Source organism: Alosa sapidissima, chromosome 19 (genome assembly GCF_018492685.1).
Source record: "Alosa sapidissima isolate fAloSap1 chromosome 19, fAloSap1.pri, whole genome shotgun sequence".
NCBI lineage: Eukaryota > Metazoa > Chordata > Actinopteri > Clupeiformes > Clupeidae > Alosa > Alosa sapidissima.
Window position 1 is genome coordinate 6551238 of NC_055975.1, and position 19163 is coordinate 6570400.

General features: G+C 44.7%; 1 protein-coding gene and 1 long non-coding RNA gene across 4 annotated transcripts in view; both read right to left on the reverse strand.

Moving 5' to 3' along the window:
- The window catches only part of dlgap2a (discs, large (Drosophila) homolog-associated protein 2a), a 165434-nt gene that overhangs the window by 105935 nt on the left and 40336 nt on the right, over positions 1-19163 (reverse strand). For 2 of the 3 annotated variants that reach the window (XM_042071884.1, XM_042071883.1), the window contains exon 1: positions 489-868. The exons of the other annotated variant lie outside the window; for it this stretch is intronic. The gene's annotated coding sequence lies outside the window, so the exon portion shown is untranslated. Of the gene's footprint in view, positions 1-488; positions 869-19163 lie in introns of those variants that run through there. 3 annotated transcript variants of the gene reach the window in all.
- LOC121692888 lies at positions 9566-18058 on the reverse strand. Its single transcript, XR_006025366.1, has 3 exons — positions 17921-18058; positions 16057-16063; positions 9566-9575 (listed from the first exon to the last, which is right to left on the reverse strand). It is a non-coding gene; the product is annotated as an uncharacterized LOC121692888 (long non-coding RNA).

Sequence of the window (19163 nt, forward strand, 5' to 3'; positions counted from 1 at the left end):
AGCTTTCCCAATGAGCCATTTCCCAAATTGAAACAACTGCAATGCCCTTTTGGCGTATCGTAAACAGCAGAGCAACTCTCCACCCCACGGGAGCAAACAGGTGCCGAGGCCATAAAGTGGGGAGTCCCTCCCTGGCAAATGTTGCACTTAAGGAGAGAGATTGCAGTGATCAGCGCTCGGATAACTGCTAGTGCGGGAGTCCCCGAGTAAACAGACCAGATGCGCCGCAGACTCTCTGCTCACGAATAGATCTTAAGAGCTGTCAATATCGCCGGCGCGGATGCACGGAGCCCGGCGAAGCGGCTCGCCCGCCTTCAAACAAGTGCTGTACCTGTTTACCCCGCGTACAGAAGCACAGCCCTGCATGGCAAGTCGGAATCGCAGCCCGGGGGAGGGAATGACAACCCCAGTGGGGGGGTGGGGGGTGGGGGGGCTGCAACTTAGAAAAGCTTGTTTGTCTGAGAGAGGAGAAGCTCTCGCTCACTTACCTGGCAGGGTCGCTAACAGCAGGTGACATCGGAGAGAGCCGCGGCTGCAGTTTGACACACGGTGACAGACGCGCTCAGGATAATGGGTGGGGATGCTTTGCTGTGAATTTGATCACTGACAGAAGGTCTGTTCCTTCTCTCTCTCTCTGAGTCTCTCTCTCTCTGAGTCTCTCTGTAGGTCTGTCTCTTCCTCCTTGTCTCTCTCTCTCTCTCTCTCTCTCTCTCTCTCTCTCTTTCTCCCTCCGTTGCTGGTCTGCCGTTATCCCGAGGGCAGAAAAACGGAGAGGAACAGAAAAAGAAAAAAAAAACGACAGCAGGATGCTCTGCCCTCCGCCACAGACTTGTTCCTCTGGCTGCCGTTGGACCCTCCACTGCAGCACGGCACAGAAGACGGGCGCTCACGCTCTGCCTGCTCTCCACAAGCCGCGGCCGCATGCAAAACACGGAGCCGGACTCCACCGCCGCTACGCAGGCACCGGAATCTCTCTCTCTCTCTCTCTCTCTCTCTCTCTCTCTCTCTCTCTCTCTCTCTCTCTCTCTCTCTCTCTCTCTCTCTCTCTCGTGTGCTCGCTCCCTCCGCCTCCTCTTGCTCGCTCACGCTCTCCCTCCCACTCCCTTTCCCTCTCCCACTCACTCACTCTTTTTTTTTCTCTGTGGTGCTCTGTCTCTCTGTCTAAACCTCCTGTCTCCCCCACTCTCCTTTTCTCTCTCTCTCTCTCCTTTTCTCTCTCTTTCTCCTGTCTCTCTCCTTATCCTAACCCCCCATCTCTCATTCTCTCTCCCTCGCTCTTTTCTACACACACACACACACACACAAACAAACAAACACACACACACACACACACACACACACACACACACAGTGAGAGACAGTGTTATTCTTCCAGCTACTGAGGCAAACTAAGGTAGAGCTCACTTATCTCAATCTCACTCTTTCCTCCCCACTGCATTAGTTTTCCAGGGCATGGCCACAGCATCCTGAGCCGCCATTTCTCAAAGGTGACCAACCATTCATGCTGACCAGGGATGGAGCCTCAATTACATGGCATCATTTAGTCATCATATCCCCTCATGTGCAACTAACTCCCTGTTGGCACAGACAACACACGTCCTTGTTCAGGTTCACCGTGACCTTTGAGCACGACTTTGTCTCCACAAACAGGAGTCACCAACGCCACTTGAGATTAATGTCAGAACATATAACCAGTAAGTAGGCATGTTAGACATGTTATGAAATGTTAGATGCTGCAATAAACAGCAAACAAATCATTTTCTCCCATCTATTTTATAACACACTCTCTCTCTCTCCCTCTCACACACACACACACTCTTACACACACACACACACACACACACACACACACACACACACACACACACACACACACACACACACACACACACACACACACACACACACACACACACACACACACACACACACGTTCCAGAATATTCATAAAGGCTGGTGAGATTGCCTGCACTGGAAAAACATGTGTACACACTTGTGAGGGTGTTTAATGGTGCAGTGCATAATTTATGAGAGACTGTCTGCCCCCCCACCCCACCCTACCCTTCCTCCTCTGGCTGGGTTGGAGGTAGAGGATGTGGGTGGAGTAGCATGGTGCGGTGCGGTGGACAGCTTTTAAAGCTGCTTTAGTGGTGTCCTGCCCGTCGCTGGCGCTCAAGGTCGGGCCGAGCACACCTCACGCCGAGGTCCTCCATGATTAACAATGGCAGACAAAATGAAGGGCCTGTCAATCGGGCTCCGCTTGCCGGGCCAAGAGCGCTGGCCTCGCCCCACTGCATACTAATGCCCCCAAAGTGGACAAATTTATGCCCCTATTAGAAATATTCATTTTGTTTCTACACACCATGGGTGGGCACATTTAGAAAATGGATATTCGCAGCAGTGTCCTGCATTCCTAAATGTTGAAAGAGGTAAAAAAGGGGGAAAAACTGCAGTTTGGTGTCTAAAAGTCATTAGTAGGACTGATGTAGCAGAAACACAAGGATACTTTGAACTTACAGTGCATTTTCTCAATTCCATGAGGGAATACACCTATAAAGATGTGTTTCCATGAGGGAATACACCTATAAAGATGTGTTTCGATTGAGGCCCAATGAAGTAAAATGCTGATGCAGTAGAGGTTGTTGACCTTTTTGTCATCAAATTCATTTCTGTGGTCAGATATCAAAAATAGTTCCAAAATCCTTTCAGGCATAAAACATGAAGGATCTTCTGTGTGACCATGATATTATTTAAAATGCAACATAACTCAGTAGTCAATTAAATCAAGCTCTAATACTAATTCCAACAGCATGCCGTTAGTTTGACACAGACACAGTGCATAGGAGTCCCAAACACTTGGGCACTATTTATGTGCATCTTGTGTATAAGACAAATCAACAGTTTTGTGCTTTTTTTTACAGAAATGGAACATTTATGACACACATACCAGTGATAGATACCCTTTTGTAAAGGATAGAGCCTTTAACCAAAATCTGATGCAATCAACAGACATCTGTCATGAAAAATCAAGTCAAATATCAGCAGTCAGGGATAGTAATGGGCCAAACAGAACTAGGTCCTGATTGATATTCCTTTGACAGAGGGCCTTGTCTTCCTTAAAATTCACCACCTAAGGCTCTCTCTCTATCTCCCCAGCCATCTTGTTGCTGCTTGAGCGGGTGCTAAGAGGGCATTCAATCAGGGTGGAATGGCATCACCCGTCCCCACTACATAACAAATCTAATCTCACACAAATATTCATTTCACGGGTCCGACTCCCATACGAGGCAATCTCCACACCAGGGGTTAGAGGCATTACACATTATCCCCCTCTATTCAAATAGCAAACACAGTGGCGGGGCTCAAAAGTGCCAACACCATGTTCTCTGGTTTTGTTTTGACCTTGAGATGTAGCATAGGTTCTGGACGCTGATGTGCATGCTAGTGCACTAATGATGTCCTTTCTATTCCATTTAATAAGGAATGAAAACTCCAACAGCAGTGAGAGACAGTTCTGACAATGCCAAATATTCTTTAATTACAGCCTGATTTGCCATTACATAATCTAGAACTTTCAAAATGGAAAAATGTAATCAAGTGACAAAAAAGCTGTTATCAACATGTGTGGTGTTCAACACAGTGAACAAGAACTTGATTAACATTTAATCACCATTCCACTGATCTATTTCTCATGATTCCTGAGTCCTAATTTCATGTACAGTGAAACATCTAAAATCAAGATGTGCCTGATAACTCAATAGTCTGCAAAGACATATCAAAGCTCCAATAGCAAAGACATAATAGCACACATCAGACAAACGTACCAGACATGATGAGACAGGGAGAGCAGGGGACTGGGAAAGTAAGCATCCTGAAGCCTAATTCTGCAAAGCATCAAGGGAGCCGCTATTGTTTGTATTTCACTGAAGCCATAATCAGACCTGGAATATGGTTAACCATCGTCTTTGGCAATGTACGATTGGAAGTTAAAACATGTTAGACTATAAGACATTTCATTGTTGTCACATCATTAAAAAACACAGGTGTCTATACTTTTAGGTTGTTGTAGACAAATATGTGCTATACGTGACCTAGAAACAACAATGACCACTTCCTGAACTCTGCAGGGGGTCTTGCAGCAGTGCTTGCCAGAGCCGCTGCTCAATGGCATTTATGTTGTGCCCATGGCATGCACAAAGAGGTCCGGCAATTACGATAAACCGGACGGAACGATCCAGAGGGAAAACTCTCAAGTCTGACGGCAGATGAAGGGAAACAACTGATTTCCACAGTCCACTGACCTTCGAAGTAACTACATTAAACAAAAGCAATTTCACTTACAAAGAAACAGACCTCCCCAAAAAACAGAAGTAGTCAGATATGGGAACAAATTGGTTCCTCTGAGAAAAAATAAGTGAGTAGAAGATGCATTTCTTGCAAACACAGGCCTTTCCCAGCTGTCTCAAAAGGCTTGTTATTTAGCCCAAAACCACATAACTCTAACTTTCCGTTTATTTCAACACTTTCCTAGACTCTATACCACCAGAGATCACCCCCGGGAGAAGCCAGGTAAGTTAAACTATGTCTTCTAATTTCATGTCACAATGCAAGGCCGCCATAACTAATTGCATGTCTTTTGTCTTTCAAAAATGTTCAGCCATCCGTCCAGACCTCCCATCTGAATGATGGGTCTTTTCTACTTCAGATTACAGGGACAAGCCTCTAAATCTCACTTAGGTAGCACAGCCTAAGCCAGGTACTGTGGAGGAATATGGTCCTCATCTCATATACCTAAACTTCACAAAATGACTTCACTAATGACTGTGACCATGAAGACAAGTTCTGGAGTTGACTGTGTACTTTGCACCATTTTTTTCCCAGAAGCACTGTACACAATCCCATCCCATCCCATGTTTGAATTAGTGTCTTATCAGTGAGCCTGGAGGAGCTGTGTGCCCTCCCGTTAATAAAAGCCCATTTCTGCCTCAGCAGTCATCTCTCAGCCCACCTTGGCCCACAAGACTTTAAATACTCAGTAAAGTGACTTAAACCCTCTCGGGAGAGCCCAGTAAACTGCAACAATATCATGGACAAGCATTCCTTCCATTCCATCTAAATGCAGTATGACCACGGTTTTTGGATCCTGTCTCCATGCAATGCTTCTGCAGAGACAGTGAAAACTAATAATGCTATTGTAAATGTCAAATCAGCTGGGGTGGGTTTCCCAAAGCTGCCACTGATTTGTGTGATGGAGGAAATGTTGAACATTCACACATCTGTTGGCAGGTCTCTTTTGGACGGATTAGTTTTGTTTGACTAAGATGATATTATTTTCCTAAGGATTTCCGCTATTCACACACAGGCATAGCCATGTATCTCCCTACTAATGAAATTCTCCCATAGGAGTGCAGTATTCTGTATCACGTCATATATTAATACACGCACACACACACATACACACAGAGACAGACAGACACACACACACACACACACACACACACACACACAGTGTGTGTCATGCGCACAAGACACAGCCCATCCCACATTCTGAGTGAAGTCTTCCCACCTCCACTGATCCATGTGGGGAGCAGCTCTGCCAAGCCTTCAAAGTTGTTCTGAAGCGCTTTGGCATCGGCGGCTCCACCACCCTTGAGCATGTACACCCCATGACTGCAGACTCAATTATTTTCCACCAAATATGATACAAACCTTGGAAGGAACAATTGCGGCAGAAATATTGCAGGGGGGAAATGTGAGGGAACAAACTGACAGTAATACTGTAGTATTTGAAATCAAATGAATGCTGATACAATGGAAGCATATCACATAGCAATCCTCCTGTGAGCTAGCATAATGATAAAGCAGCCCAAAATTGATCGGATATTATCTTGTACAGTCAATACTGCCTCTTTTTCATGCCATCATCGGAGTAATTTGACATGGGTATTTTCACCTCACAAGATGGTGCAAGACATTCAAAAATGAATAATGGTATACCATCGTTTCTACTAGAGAACCATCATCAGGCTTTCTGGCAGGCTGGGGATAGTTTGAGACTGACTGAAAAAGCTCCATGAAGCAAACCTCCCATGAACATGGGGTAAGTGACTGGGGGTTCTCTGTGCAGAGTCCATAAAAGAGACTCTCTAGGCTTTGTCACAGTTTTGTCACATTTGAAGAGCTGTCCCGCAGCAGACGCCAGCTCTTTGTGTTTGCCCAACATCTGGCGCAATGACAATGTGATGGATTGTGGGTCATATGTTTGCGTTGACAGAGGAAATAAAAGCTGGGGAGCTAATTTATTTTGTACTTACTGTGAAAGATGGCACACACGGACGCCCAGTTCACGGTCTGGTTCTCTTGTGTAGTTTAGAGGAGTGGAGTGGAGTGGGGTGGGGGTGGGGGTGGGGGGTAGCAGCTGGTCTGACGCTACAGAGATTACCATTTCCCCACACCATTATGTTTTATTGGTGGGATTTTTAAAACGCTCTTTTGGGACAAACTGTCTCTCGCTACATAACATCGCCGCCATTGTACGTGTATGTGGCGCTGTGGCTGAAATGAAATGATCAGCTTCATCTCACGGTGTCAGAATAACGGCATGTGCAGGTCCTGAGCACGCAGTCCTGTTAGAATAACCACGGCAGCCATTGTGCAGCTTCCGACAGAGAGAAATGAACGCGGGCTCTGCAATATGTGTTGCAACAATACTAATCAATAAACTTAAGTCACTTACTGATCAATATTAGCTTCAGGACAAACCCCCATTAACCATGTTAATCTTGTGACTATGAAGAAACAGCCATTCTGCAAGTGACTGGACAATTCAACACAACACAACACAACACAACACAATGGACACTGCTAAACTGCACGGGTAGGAGCTGTGGAGATACTTAAGGAAGGAGCAGTGGGAAATGAATGGCTGAACTGAATGGAGCACGTGTGTCACAGCAGCACACACAGCATACATGTAGGTGTTGTGTCAGAGCGACTGCACTGAAGCAGCAGGAGAATAGGTAGGGCCCTCCTCTGAACCAGACGGCAGAACAACTTTGTTCCTTGAGTGATGTCAATCTGACACAGTTGGCAGCAGTCTCTCATTTCTGATGACTACCTCAGCAGTCAAATCGCTGAATGCATACCTTATTCCACTCTAAGAATAAAGCACTGGTTCAATGTTTATTTTAGTCCCCCATATCAATAAAGTAGGAGCTATGATGGTCTTGGGTAAGGATTATTATGTAGACTAGGGACTCTCTCTCTCTCTAAAGGTTCTACTAACACATCTACTAAAAAATAGCTTATTTGAGACCCCTTTACCTCCGCTCATGGAGTGTAAAAATAGTTTTAGAAGACTAGTCTGATTTTTTCAAATGTGCACGCCACTATCACGTCTGGTGTAGCCAGTTCCATTGATAGTATAGTGGAAACTAACTGTTGCAGCATGCGCTCTGTGAACACAACACTTCAGTTACATGCCTGCTGCAGCCAGCCTGTTATTCTTTATCATTCAACCTCCACAAGGCCCAACTATGCTATGTGCACTATGGGTTAATTATGGATGATTACAAAACATACAGTACTCTCACCATGCCAACTATGCTATGTGTACTATGGGTTAACTGGATGATGACAAAACATACAGTACTCTCATGTCAACTTCTTCCTGGTGCACTCTACACATGTACTGTAAACAGTCACTGCTTTTCATGGATTTTGTGTGTTTCTCTTGGTAACCCATTTGCCCCAATGGTTACTTGGCAGTTTACTTTTCTTTTCCAGTTAAACATACAGGAGTAATTGAATTAATGTCCCACAAATCATGCTACAGTCAGCTGATTCATGTCTAGTGACCCTGTGGCTCTGGGGTTAAGTCTGCAGTCAGCACTGATTTTCAGTTTCACACATCTTAAGTATTTTGACATGAATCAGATCACTGACTCCAAAACTGTAGCATATGATTATGATTTATTATATCTATCCAGCAGCTTACCGCATGTACCAGTACAGAGCAGGGAGAGATTGAATAAACCAACTAAACACTATACAGTGCGCTATACGCTATACTGTAGTCATATGTCACTGTATAACTAATCACTGGTACAATTCAATGCTATTCTCATCACTAACATGTTTAGATGTATAGATGTAGAGGTTTAGTCATATTCTGATCAGGTGATATGGTATGGGATAGACTTCCATTCTCTCCAGACAGGCCTTGGTACAACAACTAATCCAACATACACAACCCAACTAATCTCAACTATAGATAAGAAAACAGATAGACAGTGAAAAGAGAGAGTGAGAGAGTAAGTAAGTAAGTGAGTGAGTGAGTGAGTAAGTAAGTGAGTGAGTAAGTAAGTGAGTGAGTGAGTGAGTGAGTGAGAGAAAGATATGATAAGAAAACAGATAGACAGTGAAAAGAGAGAGTGAGAGAGTAAGTAAGTGAATGAAAAGAGAGAGTGAGAGAGTGAGTGAGAGAAAGAGAGAGATGAAGAGAGGGGGAGAGAAGAGAAAATGTGAATATGCCCAAGAAGGCCAAACAATGTTTCCTGGAAACAGACTTACAATTCCTCAAACAGTGGACCCTACCAAGAAATGCACTCTCAATACTAAACTGAAGACGCTATATCTGAATTTCTGGCTGCTTGTAGTGAGCTGAACTGCTAAACAAATCATACCTCCTGTCATAGAGCATGGGCCACCCTCTCAGATCACTGCCAGCTTTTACAGTCTAATTATCAAAAAGCTTACAAGTCCTGTCATCTTTCTCAAATGGTGGTCAGGGCTAGTGTTTTGTTGTTGTTGTTGTAGTCGATAATGTCTTGCAGTCTTTCTTCTATTCCCTTTAAAAGGCATACCTGTCCTTTTATGTATCACGCTTCGGCAATACTGTACTGTCATCATGGGCATGCTAATGAAGCTGCTTTGAATTTGAGAGCGAAAGAACGCTCACACAAGAGAGAGAAAGAGATGAGGAGAGAAGAGGAAGATTGTGCAGAATTAGCTGTAGGGAGATGAACACACCTATTACGTATAAACACACACACATACACACACACACACACACACACACACACACACACACACACACACACACACACAAACACAAACACAAACACAAACACACACACACACACACACACAAACACACATGCATACACATACACACACACACACACACACACACAAACACACATGCATACACATACACACACACACACACACACACACACACACACACACACACACAAACACACACGCATACACACACACACACACACACACACACACACACACACACACACACACACACACACACACACACACACACACACACACACGCTCAAACACACACGCTCAAACACACACACACACACACACACACACACACACACACACACAGTGTGGTGGAGAAAAAGGGAGAGGGAGAGAAACCTCTATACTGTACTGTATACTCAACTCTTCAAGGTTTGTGTGTACAGTGCTGAGGCTCTTTTGCAGCAGTGCAGCTTCAGAGAATCAGAAGAGCTCTTTAAGCCAGGCACCAAGATGTGAGGGGATTTAGATGTCTTTTCACTTCAGAAGTCTCTTTCAAATGCACTGCTGTGAAGACACAGCGAGAGAGAAAGACAGAAAGACAGACAGGCTGACAGACAGACAGACAGACAGACTGACAGACAGCCAGAGGAAGAGAAAACCCTCACGCCACATTCGGCACCACTTCAACAAAGGTGATAATTAGTGGGTTTTAATTTCACCAAGCGCCTTTGGTGTGCTAAACCCATAGGAAGCCATTGGAACAACGGGAGAGTTGTTTGTTTTTGTACCTGCCATGTTGTTCTCCCCTGTGCTACGACAGAGAGGAGGGCCAGAGGAGACCAGAGTCAACTCCCAAATTCTCATCAATGATAGATATTTCCTGATAATGGGAGTGGGGGTTGGCATGCGGCGTCCCAGAATGCCTCCAGCAGTGTCTCTGCTTTGATGAGGCGCCTTGAGCTGCCCCTCGGCTTTGAACTCACACAAGGTCACAGCACTGAAATTAGCATCATCGTTGCAAGTGTCCAATAGTGCCGGACCAATTATTTTCTCTTTAAAAAAAGAGGCTGGAGAGGACATAATCACCACCTCTGTCCTCAATCCACCCCTCTCTCTCTCTCCTTTTTCTCTCTCTTTCTCTCTCTCTCTCTCCTTTTTCTCCCTCTTTCTCTCACTCCTTTTTCTCTCTCTTTCTCAAGGTAATGAAGAAACAAATAAAGATGTGAAAAAAAGGATAAGAGAACACTATGCAAGTACCACTGCAAATCACTGGTATGCCCAGAGAGAGCATTTTTTCCTCAGAAAACTATGGAAACAGAAATGATTGCTTGGGAGCAAGTGTATGAGAGGCCACTATTGAAATCATTTCAAAAGAATTTAAAAGCCATTTGGCTTTCATTTGGTAACAGTAAAAGAAAGAACCTGAAGACTGTAGAAATGCCTATATGAGCGAGGAGCCAATTGTGGAGTTAAAGAGACCAATCGACTGCATTGCTCAAACACATTGACAACAACACATGTGGCCTTAAACTGAAGTTAAATAAATTCTTAAAATTGTTGGAATGCCAATTCACTGCCAATGCCTTCTGACTCACACCCAAACACACTGACAACAACAATGTATGGCCTTAAGCTGAAGCTCTAAAAACTAAAGTAACAAAGGTAAACAAAGTCCATAAGGAAAGACTTTTAAATTGGCCTGGAGGGGCTGGGTGGAGGAGGCCTGTGTGTGCGCATGGGCCTGTGTGTGTGTGTGTGATGTGTGCATAAGCATGTGTGTGTGCATGGGCATGGGCATGTGTGTGTGCATGGGCATGTGTGTGTGCGTATGGGCCTGCACTGCGCTTGCGGGCCACTCCAGGGCACTCTCCTGCACATTTGACACCCAGAGAAGGCAGCGTGCGAGCGAGTCAACACAAAGGCCCCCGGGGGCCACAACATGGCATCGCAGAGCGCTCGCGTCGCCACCGCAGCCGGAATGGCTCCAACGGCCGGAAAGATGATTTCCACTTCAGACAATGACAACGTCGCTTGTCTTTTGCATATTAAAGCGCTTCGTCATTTTTTAACTGAGGACTTGGAAAGCACGCAAGGAAATAAATATGTATGCATGGGTGGAAACACATACACAAACACACACACAGACACACACACACATACACACACACTGACACACCCACTCAATGTCTTGAAATGCAGATTTACCCTGGGCAGCACAAATTTGAAGAAGCGAGTCCGTAGAGCCATGAATTAGAATCTGCATGACACACACCCATCCTCCTAATCCTCCCCTTGGGGTACACAACCCAGAACTTAAATATGAGAAAAGCAGGCGTTCACTGTACATCATCTCAGAATTTCAACCATTCTCCCACACGCCTCCTGATAACCAGTCTGGAAATGCCATTCACGTGGCGAAAAATGGAAATGTAGTTTTGGCAATAGCACCTAGGCTGCCATTTCCTGAAGTGAAATTATCGGGGGCGGGGTTAATCACCAGGGTCAAAGATCTACAAAAATAACACTTGTGCTGGAGAGTGGTTGAGGTGAATGGTATCAGTATAAGTATATATACTCTTTTGATCCCGTGAGGGAAATTTGGTCTCTGCATTTATCCCAATCTGTGAATTAGTGAAACACACTCAGCACACAGTGAACACACAGTTAGGTGAAGCACACACTAATCCCGACGCAGTGAGCTGCCTGCAACAACAGCGGCACTCGGGGAGCAGTGAGGGGTTAGGTGCCTTGCTCAAGGGCACTTCAGCCGTTCCTACTGGTCGGTTTTCAAACCAGCAACCCTCTGGTTATAAGTCCGAAGCGCTAACCAGTAGGCACGGCTGCCCCAATCATGATGACGACGAGGCATAAACCAACAAGTCATTACAAATTCATGTAGAATTGGAGGAACAAAGACGAGGATGAAATAATGAAAACGCTCAGGTAGCCAGACGTGCTCCTCAAACACCCAAGAACATTTTATCTCAGTGCCCACCTTTGATTACAACAACCTCTCAAGCTCCTCTACAAACAATTAATCCATCACAAGCTTCCATAACAATAGCTCCGAGCCCCTGCGAAAGGTTTGCCTCAGCACTTTGAGCTCCCAAACTACAGGGTGAGAATACTGAGAGGCTCCACAGTGCCCAAAGCTGGCTGGCTATTTATAACACTTGTGTATTTACACACCAGTAATGGCTTTCAGCATTAATCTTTTAGAAGAGATTACAGTGCACATATTAAAAGGGTGGCACAGGTAACCTTAGCAGATCTTAATAAAAATATCACCAAAAGCAATGATTGAGGCTCAGCTTGACCTGACAACAGATGCAGTGTGACAGTGTGAGTTTGCTGGCACGGAAATGTTCAGGATTCAGTCCAGAAGCCAAGCTGCCACAGAGCAGAGCTTCACTGCTTCACTATGAAGAGCAAAACAATGAACTATTAGAGTGGCTTGCAGCCAAAGTCTGCCATTTACATATGTAGAGCGAACAGCCACATATTCACAGACAAATTCTCTAGAGGATAGTCACTTGATATAAACTGCCATAGCTGCACCTGTGTGTGTGTGTGTGTGTGTGTGTGTGTGTGTGTGTGTGTGCGTGCGTGTGTGTGTGTGTGTGTGTGTGTGCGTGTGTGTGTGTGTGTGTGTGTGTGTGTGCGTGTGTGTGTGTGTGTGTGTGTGTGTGTGTGTGTATGCATGTGTGTTTGTGTGTGTGTGTGTGTGTTTGTGTATCTGTATGTGTGTGTGTGTGTGTGTATCTGTGTGTGTGTGTAAGTAGCTGTGTGTGTGTAAGTAGCTGTGTGTGTGTGTGTGTGTGTGTGTGTATCTTTGTGTGTATCTGTGTGTGTATGTGTGTGTGTGTGTGTGTGTGTGTGTGTGTGTGTGTGTGTGTGTGTGTGTGTGTGTGTGTGTGTGCGCGCGTGCATGTGAGTACGTGAGCACAAACACGTGAGTGCATACATGAGCGTGTGTCCTCTCCCAACACTGCCAACAGGACTCGTCCAGGAGCGTGAATAATTCCTGCCGCTCCACTTGAAGGAGTCGCTCCACATGAGGCGTGCGCTCCTGGCCCAAGGGCTGTGTGTATAAACGGGATTAATAATTAAGGCATTCAAAATGGGCCTCCACCACCACCACCACCTCTACCAGCACCACCTCTACCAACAACCCCCGCCCCCCCCCCCCTCCCCACACAGCAATATAATTACAGCAATCTGCCGCAAAAGGCACAGGTATCCCGATCGGGACGGAGCGTGGCGGCCGCTGTATAATTAATGTGGGGAGGCTGCATGACGCAGGCTGTGGCCTCCTTTCCGAGATGTGCTTGTGAGCAGCGTCTCTGTAAAGGGCTATCACTCTGTGTTAGGAGTGAGGTAAAGGGGAATCCCCTACGGATGACCCCTCCTGAGCCTTGTCCAGCAGTCGACCGTACAGTAAGGTGTCTCTCTTTGTGTGATGAGCAGGTCTGATGTGAGATGACATACTGTAGGCCTTCCACCACTCCCCCTCGCCCACACTGTGCATTCCATCCCTTCAGTTGTTTGTCTTAGTCTCTATCTTTTTCATTCTCTTCCCACTCACACTCCCTTACTCCCTCTCTCTCTCTCGCTCTGTCTCTCTCTCTCTCGCTCTGTCTCTCTCTCTCTCTCTCTCCACCTACTCTCCATCTCCTCTAGCTTCTTCATTCTCGCAGTGCCTCACAAATACACACACACACATACTCCCTCATAAACAAACACCTAAACACACACACACACACACACGCGCACATGTGTGCTCGCTCCATCCCCTGATGATCTTTTGTGATTTGGACAGGCGGCGGAGCTTCTCCGAATAGCAGCCGCCCTCGTGGCGACTCAGCCCTGCCGTCTGTGCTGTTGCGAGCGGGTGATGCACGCCGGAGGAGTCTCGCTCAGATGGAGGGTTTGGGTGGAGGCTGAGTGCCGACCTTCACACACACACACACACACACACACACACATCTACATCCACCACCACCCCCCTACACACACACACACACACACACACACACACACACACACACACACTGCACCCCCACTGTGCCTGTGCGTCAGGAGCGGGCAGTGGCCGCGCATCCTGTCCCGCGCCGTCCCACTCTGCCCGACGGCTCAGATCTCGCCGTCTGCCCATCACCAAAGAGAGGGAGCTGCTGCCAACCGAAACCAGGATCAGGAGCCAGGGACGAGATGAGACGAGATGAGACGAGATGAAACGAGACGAGATGAGAAGACAGCAAAGGGAAGGTGTTTTTGATATGGGGAGAAAGAGAAGAGAATGAGAGACAGAAAGCAGGTGTATCTGTGCTAATGTGTGCACTTGTCTGTTTATGTATGCACAATATATTGGTATATTCAGGTATGTATGTGTGTGTGTGTGTGTGTGTGTGTGGGGGGGGGGGGGGGGGGGGGTGGTCATATGCTTCCATAGAGTTAATGTCTAGGATACGTCCAACCTTTGGTGCACGCTATTGTGATGTCCAGTAGAGAGGACATGACTTGACCAGGATGTCTGATATATGCTCTGCTTCAAATGCACAAGACAGGGAATCCTGCACAGTATGCTGACTTGAATGGAGCCTGGCAATGTGCACCGTAATGCATGAATGGAGCTGAATCAGACGGAGATGGAGCTGGCCTTCACACGCTGCCAGTCCTTACTTAAGCACACAGCACCATCTCATGGTCTTATTCAGAATCTCACAGCATAGTCAAAGACACACGAGCAACCTGCATGCATCCACTTAAAGTGCACAGAGACGAAAACACTGTCAACCCCTATGTCTGTCAGACAGACAGATGGATGGATAAAGGGATAGAAAGATAAAAGATAGACAGACTGACAGACATACGGATGGGTAGACAGACAGAGAGACAGACAGTAGTAGTTTCACCTTTTTATGTCTAAAAACACGTCAAGCACTCTGTCAACTTGATGGACATAAACCGATTGTCAAATCAATACAATTTTCACAGGGAAATGGGAGAACAGAATAGTGAGACCTCCCCATCAGTGCTACATTGATTTCAACTTAGTCAAATCTCAGCCTTGTCACTCGTCACTGCAACGGCGCACTATGAAAGGGTATTTATCTCAGCTCATCTCGGAGAGTTTCAGACGCTTCGTTGCATTATTAACCGCTGACGACATTTGTGTAATATGAATGCAAGATACACAAATACCTACAAACAGCACAGACTGTGCCTCATGCATTAGACAGAGACGGGTGAGAGGGAAGGAGAGGAGGAAAGGGGGGAACAGAGGGGAGAGGAGGAGAGAGGAAAGGAAAGGAAAGGAGAGGATAGGAGAGGAGTGGAGAGGGGAGGAGAGGAGAGGGGAGAGGAGGAGAGAGGAAAGGAGAGGAGAGGAGAGGAGAGGGGATGAGAGGAGAGGGAAGAGGAGGAGAGGGGAGAGGAGGAGAGAGGAAAGGAGAGGAGAGGAGAGGAGAGGAGAGGGGATGAGAGGAGAGGGGAGAGGAGGAGAGAGGAAAGGAAAGGAGAGGATAGGAGAGGGGAGGAGAGGAGAGGGGAGAGGAGGAGAGAGGAAAGGAGAGGAGAGGAGAGGAGAGGAGTGGAGAGGGGATGAGAGGAGAGGGGAGAGGAGGAGAGAGGAAAGGAGAGGAGAGGAGAGGAGAGGGGATGAGAGGAGAGGGGATGAGAGGAGAGGGGAGAGGAGGAGAGAGGAAAGGAGAGGAGAGGAGAGGGGAGGAGAGGAGAGGGGAGAGGAGGAGAGAGGAAAGGAGAGGAGAGGAGAGGAGAGGAGAGGGGATGAGAGGAGAGGGGAGAGGAGGAGAGAGGAAAGGAGAGGAGAGGAGAGGAGAGGAGAGGGGATGAGAGGAGAGGGGAGAGGAGGAGAGAGGAAAGGAGAGGAGAGGAGAGGAGAGGGGATGAGAGGAGGGGGATGAGAGAAAAGAGGGGATGAGAGAAAAGAGGAGATGAGAGAAAAAAGGAATATGCCAGTAACAGCACTGCCTCTCCTCACACTCACACAGCCTCCCTCTCTCTCTCCTCTGCAGCAGCACGCTCTGCTTACAAAAGAGGCAATGCGATGAATCACAACCTCGACGTATTAAAAATAGATCTGAGGAGAAAAGCGTTTAGTTCTGATTGCTTTTCCTGGCACGGCTGTGGCATCAGGGCCCATGCAAATTACGAAGCCGTGCAGCAACATTTGGGTAATTAATTCACGCATTCATGATTTTTGCAGGTTACAGTTTAGATGAGTGGTGTGCCCATAACATACAGTATACTGTATAGTATGTGGGGGCACTCTACTGATTATTAGGGAGCAATGAATGGTCCACTTGTTTCATTGGTCATTCAGTTGTTGGATAAAGGTTTCTGATGGAGGTGTTGACGTTAGTGTAAAGATACAAAGACCGTTTCTAGGGCCTTGGCTGCATTTGTATTCTGAAAGGGCCTGTGGTGAATGGCTGGTGGTTCTATTGCCGTGAACGGTTCAGGTGTTGTAATATGCAGGTGGAGAATCAGCTCAAGAATTAATTTTCAAACCCCTCCAGTGTGGTGCACTGAATGTTGTAAATGCTCGACCTTGACTTTCTGATGCCTCCGAAATGGCCTCTCCCAATCCCTGCTTGAGGCATAAGATATTCTGATCACAATATTCTTCAGACGCCAGTGCCTGAGGGTTCCTAAGAGTTGAAATAAACACCCCCACTGATTCTCAACTTTGATAGTTTGTTTGAATGATCATTGTCTGTGTTATACAAAATAAATTCTCATGATGTTGCATTTTCTCTCCATTCATAAACAGTACTGTATATATGTTACATGTTATATCGCACACAACATTGCTTATCTTTCACACTTCAAGAAATTTCGGTAACACTTTATTATAATAACGACACACAATTCATCATTTATTAAGCCTTTGTTACTTATTAGTTAATGGTTTGTTCATCATTAGTAATTTCTAATTTATCATCAGTAAAACATTTGTTCACACAGTTATAAACAGTTTGTTCATAGTAAATAAGCCTATATCTTAAATATGTTTATACATTATTGTTAATACTTAATAAATGATGCAATATGTTTTTGATTAAGTAATATTTCCATTATCTAACAGTTGTTACATACACATGCACTAATGATTAGTTAGGGTGAGGATACATATTTTATAAACCACTTCCTAATACTATAATTATTCTTCAGGGTTCAATTCCCGGCTTTCACTGTTATGTCAATGGCCTTCAATTTAATTGACATGTGTACGTCGCTTGTCTGCTAAATGAATGAATGTGAATGTAATCTTTACAACTCATTTGAAAATGTGTTGCAAGGCATAGAAAGTCCTCACTTTAGATAAGCTCACAAAATATCATTAACTAACCACTAATCATGAATTATAGTATTAGGAAGTGGTTTATAAAATATGTATCCTCACCCTAACTAATCATTAGTGCATGTGTATATTGCATAATTTATTAAGTATTAACAATAATTCATAAACATATTTTAGATATAGGCTTATTTACTATGAACAAACCATTTATAACTGTGTGTACAAATACTTTATGTATGAGAATTACCATAGGAACAATGCTTTACAAATGATGAACAAAGCATTTTGTAATAGTTTGCAACTAGTTTATAATAAGAAAATGATTTCATTATAAGTGGTTGTTTCATTACTTATTAAGTATAAATCATGTACTTACAAGCATATTTTTTGGATAGGCTTATTTACTATGAACAACCCATTTATAATTGTGTGAACAAATGCTTTACTGATGATAAATTATGTATGAACAAGAAATTACTAATGATGAACAAACCATTAACTAATAAGTAACAAAAGCTTAATAAATGATGAATTGTGTGTAGTTATTACACTGTAAAATCCAATAAGTAAACCTTACTTAAAAAAACCATGGAAACCGATTGCCTTGAAAAATCAGACTAAAGTGGACTGGGATTCTAAAACTGAGCTTACAAGCAATTCCTTAGTGTAGTGTATTAACACTACAGCAAATTCCTCTTTAACCTACCTAGGTATTGCAAGTGAAGTGTACTTTAGTTTTCATTCATAAAACTCATGTTCTGAAGTTCAGGTAACTAATCAACCAATTCCTCATATCTGGAATATGTAGTAACAGTTACTTGAACAGCAAGTTAATCTTACTTGGTGAAACCATGGAAACCGATTGCCTTCAATTTAGCAAGTAAATATTACTCATATACACAAGTTTGAATAAAAATAGGCTCTATTCTAAAATAATGACATTTACAACTGCATCAGGTACAAATACGGCTTTGAATTATTTATTATTCTTGTAAAAACAACAAAATTGGCACAATTTAGCTGTAGCAACAACCTACATCTTCCTTTTTTCTCCTTGAACATTTTATAAAAATCTTTTTTAAAAGGCCTGAAACTAAAATATACAAACTTTAAGTATCTCAGTAGCCTGTACCAAATAAAAAACAACACAGTAGTCTAACCTAAATTAACACAATACATGAAAAATACTGTCTTCTTAAAGGGATATTCCACCATTTGGAGAATTACACTCATTTTCCACCTCTCCTTGAGTTAAACAATTGATTTTTACCTTTCTCCAGTTCATCCAGCCGTTCTCTGAGACTGGCGATACCACTTTTAGCTCCAGCCTAGCATAGGAGGTGGAAATAGGAGGTGGAAAATGAGTAATTCCTCAAATGGTGGAATATCCCTTTAAACATCTCTTAAAACTTAATCGGGCCACAAATTTATAGGGCCAAATTCTAAATGACTTACCACCACAGACTTAAAGGGGAATTCCGGTATGATATTGACCTAAAGTGTGTTGAAACATGATGCAGAATGTGAACATATGTCTCATAGCTCATCTCGGCTTGTCCCCTGCACTCCGAAATCTGGCACTAGTTAGCCGATGCTACCAACAGCTTTTTCAATGGGGTTGCCTCGGCATCGGCCTAGCCATGCAAATAAATCACTGTTTCACAGCATTTACGAGGCTCAAAATATCTCCCCACTTCATTGGTAGACTTCCGAGGGCCCTGACATTTAAAACGAGACATTGAGAACTTGGAAAAAGCACTGGTAGTTTATTTACAAGACGATTTATACAGAC